The following is a 7,905-nucleotide window of genomic DNA, read 5'->3' as shown; positions in this document are numbered from 1 at the left end:
TAAAGACCGTGTATTTGAACACATGGATGAAAATGTGAGTGTACTCATTTGACTGGGTGAAGACATACAGTGAAGAGACGACAGACGGAGAGAAAGAGGAGATCATCATACATAATTAGATCAGTTTCATTTCAGTGCCTTCAGGAGATGTGGAGAACAGCTTCATTGTATGAAGTGAAAGTCTGGCACTGGGATCCAAAAACCAATACATTTAAAAGCGTTCTCGCTGTGTATATCTTCATTCATTATATACAGATAGAAAGGTTTGCCCTTCCTACATTTTCTTTTCCAATTTAAATGTCTGTCGGATTCATCGTCAAGATTTTGTGTTGCCGTCTTAACACTTCTAGATACACACATGCTGTATGTTCTATGTTTACCCTATATTGACCTCAATGAACAAGGAGACGTGACACAGATCCTCAAACATAAATGTTGAGAAGAAGCCACGTTGATTGGTTTAACAGGATTAAAAATTGACAAAAATATATACTCGTTTGGTGTGTCTGTCTTCTTTCATTTAAATGCCTGAGCGGTTCTCTCTTATACAGGGAAATATATCGAGGACTTATTAAACCGATAACTCATTGACGTAAGTGATTAACATTAACCATTTGCAAAATAAGCAAAAACGAGCTCTATGGATACATTCCACTTGGAACTAATCTCACCCATGTTCCTAGATATCAAACAAAAATATACTAATGTCCTCGCGCACAAGTACATATAATAATGAGTATGTATGTATGTATGTATGTATGTATTCCCTCAATAATTCACTTTCAATGATATCATCGATGTGATCATAATACATTATATAATCATACAATGAAGTCTGTGTCCCCTTGATTTGTCTCTGTGTACAGTTCAAACCGTCCAACATGATTGATACATGCTGAGTTACTCCACTTTATTTTCATTTGTCATTTTTCTATCAAAACGATGAAAATGGATTTCTCGATGATATGTCCAGCTTACAACCTATTGTAAATAGCGCCATCGCACAATTTATTATAAAGAAAAGTTTACTTTCGTTTGTTGTATGTATGAGGGCAGGTGACCGGACTGAAAGAATTAACATCGATATCGATATGATCTCAGATCTTGGATATCAGACAGAAGACTGCCACGCTGTCGAAGGGTATGTAATTCGCTGTCACTTATTGTTATGTGAACATGGTTGACCGTTTCCAGATACTCATCGCAAACAACTTTCTTTCCCTATCTTTTCGCCTTTAGGATTGTTTCTCTCTCCCTTATTGTTACATATATATGCTCTCTTTTCTCTACCAATTTAACTCTCAGACAGTTACTAGTGTTACATATATTCTGATCAATTTTGCAAGATTTGCTAACTCAGTTAAGATATGGTATTTCAGAATTCAATTATATCGATTAGGGTATCAGGAAATGATACATTGAGAAGACGATTCAACAAATTACTTCTACCATGATGAATGTCATTTCAATGGTTTCATCTAATTTGAGGGAATATAATTACAATCCTGCACGGATCAATCCGTTACTGAATTCGTAGATATCCTCTTTCTTTCATGGAGCTTGACCTAATCGGAAAAGTATAGTTATGTAACTCTTCAGATCACAAGTAATAAAGTTCAGATTATAAACATCCAGCTGCTTCTTCAAGAGGAGTGGTGTTGTGGACACCATATCACTGATGAAAGATGACGTACGCAAACAACTGAAAATGTATATTATTCTAATACATGTTGTGTTGTTGTTGTTGTTGTTGTTGTTGTTGTTGTTGTTGTTGTTGTTGTTGTTGTTGTTGTACATAATGAATGTGATGCCCTTTGTCAAGTCTAGACGTTTATCTTCCAACTATTTCATCTTTGGTTTTGGTTAACTTTTCTCATTATCATAACATATAATTGTAAACGTTTGTTACATTACATTGTGGTTTTCTTCTTGTAGGAGAAGATGTCTTCGACGATTCTAGATTTCGTTGTTCATTGCAATCTAAATGTTTTATGCCAAATAAAACCTGTTTGGTTCTGGTTACCCGACCCCACCTAGTTTTTGACGCCGATTTTTTATGAAATCATAAAATGACCCTGACTTGTTTGCCACCTAGCGCGATAAAGGAATTCGAACAGCCATCGTAATGTCTACTTTTCGCATATAATACAAGAATGGAATAGTGTGCACCTCTTGACATATTTACCATGTTAATCATCATCATCTCCGCCTGAAAAAATCAGTCTGGGTTTTATTTAAATGGATAGATCTCTCTTGGGCTACTACATTTTAAAATTTACATTTAGACAATTATCCTTTAACAAATGGGGTTTTCAGAGCATGCAACCACCTTTTTTGATAACAAAAAGTATGATCATTCTTTTCTAAACGGCAAACTCAGCAAAACCTACCATTCTCTTTAGAAGTTAGGAACTCGATTGTGGAATAAACTAGAGAAAGGCGCTTAAATTGAACCTTAAATGATGTATATAGACTCAATGTTTTCTACGGGTACGTTAACAATTCGCTGAATTTTCCCATAATAGATTTGTTTTCAAGTATCTGTCGTTTAATGAAGTAACCCGTCAGCACTTCTCTAAACCCATGTAACATAAAAGTAAAGTGTTGTCAACGACCGATTTCCTGAACTCGAACATACTGTACAGAGTCCGAGGGACAAAATGCCGACCAACAGCAGATCTAGAAGTCTGTTTTGGGGAAACTTGTGTATTATCTCATGCATCCATGAATCATGCAGTACAAGTATCATTGAAAATTGAAGAATCAGAGCTAATGTCTTACAATTCGATGTCTTAGTCAGACCGGATGAGCAATCATCAATTTGGGGAAAGAAACTTAAGATTTAAAGGTAAAAATTCTCAAGATTTTGTGATAGACACGATCTGTAGTGAACAAATATCTGATTGGAATGTGATGAACAATCCAAACTACATCCAAAATATTCCCCTATCCGAATTAATATTTAGCAGCGTCGACTAGTCGTGTAAACGATATGGGAAGGTCGTCCTGATCATAATGACCTGACGTCACGGTGTCTAAACTTATTTGGCTTCCAGTCTAAGAAATTGCAATACATTTTTACCTTCCGTAAGGAAGATTATACTAGTATATTGGGAAAGAAAAGACCGTGTGTCTGTCTGTGTGTTTTTATCTCCATTTTCTCAAAATCTTTTGTATCAATTCAAGCGAAATTTAATGCACGTGTATTTTTATGGTAATGTCTAGAATTGAAGCTGATTAGGTTTTGTAAACATTAAATGAATATTAATGAGCTATTTGCATAATTAGTGGCTTTGCCCTTACGGAAGACATTCAGTTTAAATCCGGTCTTTGTTGTAAACAGACGACTAGGACCTGTTTGTCTGTAATTCAGTTGTACCTTTCAATTATATATAAATATCGGTTACGCTCATTCAAGGCTTACGCTGCTGTTGTTGAAGCAAAACCATTGGTCAAAAAATCACACCATCAGTAAATATGAATATTGGGTTGGTTCTTGACATGCCATTTCCTTCCTAAATGGTATTATGTTATTTTATAAAGTATTACCGTTAATAGACAATTTTAGACGGTCAATATTAAAATTATTGATTGGCGTTTTGATCCTTAAAATGAACCGCCGACCCCGAACGTCTTTACATGGTTGCCGATGAATTCCTTTCGTTCACATGTGTCTGAACAAGATAACATGGCCGATACAAGGTTGGGCACTTTAGTCCCTACAGAGAGAAATCGAAATACCACTTCAATTTAAGGTCCAATACCACTTTACTTACTCGAAATGAGTAAATGTACCAGTAGACCTCATAACGTTCCACTTTACGTTTGCAGGTCTGCATTACCTTTACACATCAATCAATCAATTACTCACTCACCCACGCACGCACTCACTCACTCACTCACTCACTCACTCACTCACTCACTCACTCACTCACTCAGTCGCTCACTCACCCACTCACTCACTCACTCACTCACTCACTCACTCAATAAATCACTCACTCACTCACTCACACTCACTCACCCAATCAATCGCTCATTCAATCACACTCACTCACTCACTCACTCACTCATTGTCTGCCTGCCTGCCTGCCTGCCTGTCTGTCTGTCTGTCTGTCTGTCTGTCTGTCTGTCCGTCCGTCCGTCCGTCTATCTATCTATAGATCTATATCTATCTATCTATCTATCTATCTATCTATCTATATATCTATCTATCTATCTATCTATCTATTTATTTATCTATCTATGTGATGTTGTCTCTTATCATTACTGATATCAATGATAAACACTGTTTCTGTGACAATCCCCCTAAACTTGCATAATATCTATGATGACGACGTTCGTGACAGTACCTATACATACACAGTACAACATCAACAATGCCATCAACTACATCAAGTCAGGCTAGATGTGATAAGCACGACTTGAATTCGTTCTACCGATGATCAGTTCGTTTGAAAAGCTGTAGTCTTACCGAACTGAAACGTGATACACACAAGTACAAGTTTTGTCGTCTTAATTGCGAAGCCCTTCAACTGTTTTTCATCATCGATTTTTAGAGCGTTGTTTGTTTCGCATGTAAATGCCGATTCTTGAATGGCCCTCCAAAAACTCCAGTCATAAATTCAATCAGTTCTTCTCAGTCCACAGCTGTATCAGATAGACCAGTTTCCCTGGCTACGTGGGCATTTACCAAACCTCGTCAAACTATAGTGTGGAAGTCCGATTTCCCTAACAGAAGACACAACTGCAAGCGAATAGCTTTCGATTGGTACCAAATTGAAGGCGAGTGATACTGACAAAATACCTGTCACCACTAAACTTACTCAGTACAGGTCAGTTTTGAAATTCATTGTTTGCATTGTTCTGTACGTATTTAGAAAGTTTATATTTTGCTTATTATTTATTATGTTTGCATATGATATTCTAGACTTTCTTTTCGATATGAAGCATAAAAGGGGTGTTACTGGTCGCTTTCGAAAATTGAAATTGGTACTCAGTTTTAGTGTACATGTTTATAACCATTAAACAACTACAGATGAATCGTATGTTACACTTGTAGTGATTTTGCACGTACTTACTTTTACATTACTCAAGTTAAAGATGCGGGAATATCTCTCTAGATTTTAGTGCAGTCGATTCTACAGAATCAACCCTTTTCTGCGTTTTCTCGATTTCGTACTGAACGCTTTGTACGTCTTGCTTCATATCTCGATATTGACGTTTTAGATATCATTATCGGCGAATTGCATTGCATTAGCTAGGTCAGCCTGCTAATTTTAAGTAGCTATCATCATGTCAGAAAGTCTGTGTTGGTCATTATTAATAGTTGACACTATCTCCGATAAACTCGCTAATATATATATATATATATATATATATATATATATATATATATATATATATATATATATATATAGTTTTGACTATTGCGCTCTGTCACTGCGGTATAAAGCACTGTCTTAGCAGATTGATACTCACCGAGTTATATATATATACATTTGTATATATATATATATATATATATATATATATATATATATATATATATATATATATATATATCACGTTTTGTCATAAAACCTTAGCATTGGGTGTGTGAGACTTTATATATATATATAAAGTAGCTTTATAGTGCGCAAAGGTAAAATGGATAGAAAATTACTGTATAGCAAGAGGAAAAGTAAAAGGCATCGAGAGAATGGCGAAATCATATAAGAGACTTAGAGTGGCGGAGGTCGAAAGGAAGATGATTCCATGGTATAAGGTATCCTTGGAACACAAAAAACAACATTCAGTCCAAAACGAGCATTAGTACTGCTATCATGATGTCTGATATTTAGGTTCATGATAACAATAGCAAAATTATATTAGTTATAGAAACCTTCGATCGGTGCGTAGTACTTTACTAAATCAGGCATGATAAAATGTCTCATAAATTTGTAATGGGTTTGGCGCGTCACTACCAGCACAGCAATCTAGTAAAGGCATGGCATTTCATAATTGTTTTTCCTAGGCACAGATGAGAGGTTTTAGAATGTTTTTGGTAACATGCACTGCATAGCGTACACTGCAAAAAAATGACGTACATTGTATGTCAGCTGAATGAAGCGATAGTAATCATACGTTGCATTTTGCGGACAGGAAATAGGAAATGAGATCAGTCTTTAACTTAGGTATTTGAGTTTTTGAGGTTTCAATGTGTATGCCTTGCGAATGTTTTTAAGTTTTAGATATATGCAAATTGAAAGGGTTAATATCGTACATGTATAGGAAACCCAATAGCATCGTGACCATGGCATCGTGAAAAGCATTTAACCTGAACGAACACTTTTATATTGAATCAACAGGTCTCTCTCTCTCTCTCTCTCTCTCTCTCTCTCTCTCTCTCTCTCTCTCTCTCTCTCTCTCTCTCTCTCTCTCTCTCTCTCTCTCTCTCTCTCTCTCTCTCTCTCTCTCTCTCTCTCTCTCTCTCTCTCTCTCTCTCTCTCTCTCTCTCTCTCTCTCTCTCTCTCTCTCTCTCTCTCTCTCTCTAATTTTTGTTCCGTTTAATATGTTAATCTGTGGCCGTACCTGCCTGCAAAATGGTACATGTGCAATCGATTAATCTTATTAATCTTAATATAGCAGTTATATTTAATGTATGTTTAGCTAGCTGTACCAATCAGGTAGGGTGTACAGTCGCTATTTCATTCCAGGATTTGGTAACAGTGCACAATGAACAGGCTTGGTGCAGTTTGCTTTAATAATTTCAAGAAATATCTAGATTATAGACCCAATTTATTTATACCTTTAAATTGGGTATCAATTTTGAACATCGTCAATCAACTAAATATTGAATGAAACGAACCACATGAATCAATTCCCATACCCCATAACTAATTGCTTGTCATGTTTCCCCGCAACTCATTTCGACGTCAATGCATCAGTACTGCTTCGATGTATTTGACGCCATTCTTAGTTGTTGATCGTCAAAGGTACTACGATGACAATCTGATTTCATGAATAAAGAATACTGTCTTGCTTACGGTTGAGTGGTTTCGTCGAAACATTACAGAAAATAAGGGTTTGAAAAGGATGCAAGGAATAAATGTACAGGAGAGTGCATCTGCCTCTTCAATTCTTCCTTTGATGACGTACATTCCTGAATAAGTATTATTATCATACAAATTTTATATGATATACTACTGAAAGGTCATGAGTACTAGTGAGTGATTGGGTGACGAGTTGATGTACGGACGGACATACATGGATGTCTACGTCAGTGTACATGGTTTGACAGTCAGATAAATGATATGGCAGACAAAAGCACACAAGTTATAGCAATAAATGACTGACGGCGATTAACTTTTTAACACACTCAGTCTTGCATAAAGTGTAAACAAGATGCATGGGCCAAGTACGTTCGTTAAAGTGCAGATTACAAAGAGCTGTTCGTGCGCACATGGTTCTCAAGCCACCTACATCTACTTTAAAATTCGCGAACAAAACGACCGCAAGCGCATATCTCATTTTATGGTAGTCGAAGAGCGTTGAAAGATCAATGTTATAAAATATGAATAAATTCGTCTGTTTCAAAGGATATTACCAAATAAACCTTTCTCTGACGAATCATCTGTCATCTGGGTCACCTCCTGCTTTTATACTATACTAGAATGACGTATGTCTTCTAAAGGATAATACAAAAAATCCGACTTCATCCTCATCAGTTACGTTAAGTTAAAGAAAGGTGAGGGGTTAATTGATATTAGTTGAACTTAAAGCCACAAGAACAAGTCTTCGAACAATACACATCCCCTCAAATAATTTACTTCTATGTGATTGAATGATGACATTATTTAGAAGAGTCTGCGATATGTAAATGGCTGGACTTCACTATATTAACCCGGAAGGTCAAAGGCCAAGGGC

Source organism: Glandiceps talaboti, chromosome 1, assembly GCF_964340395.1.
Source record: "Glandiceps talaboti chromosome 1, keGlaTala1.1, whole genome shotgun sequence".
Lineage (NCBI taxonomy): Eukaryota > Metazoa > Hemichordata > Enteropneusta > Spengelidae > Glandiceps > Glandiceps talaboti.
Note: the sequence above shows the minus strand (reverse complement) of the source record.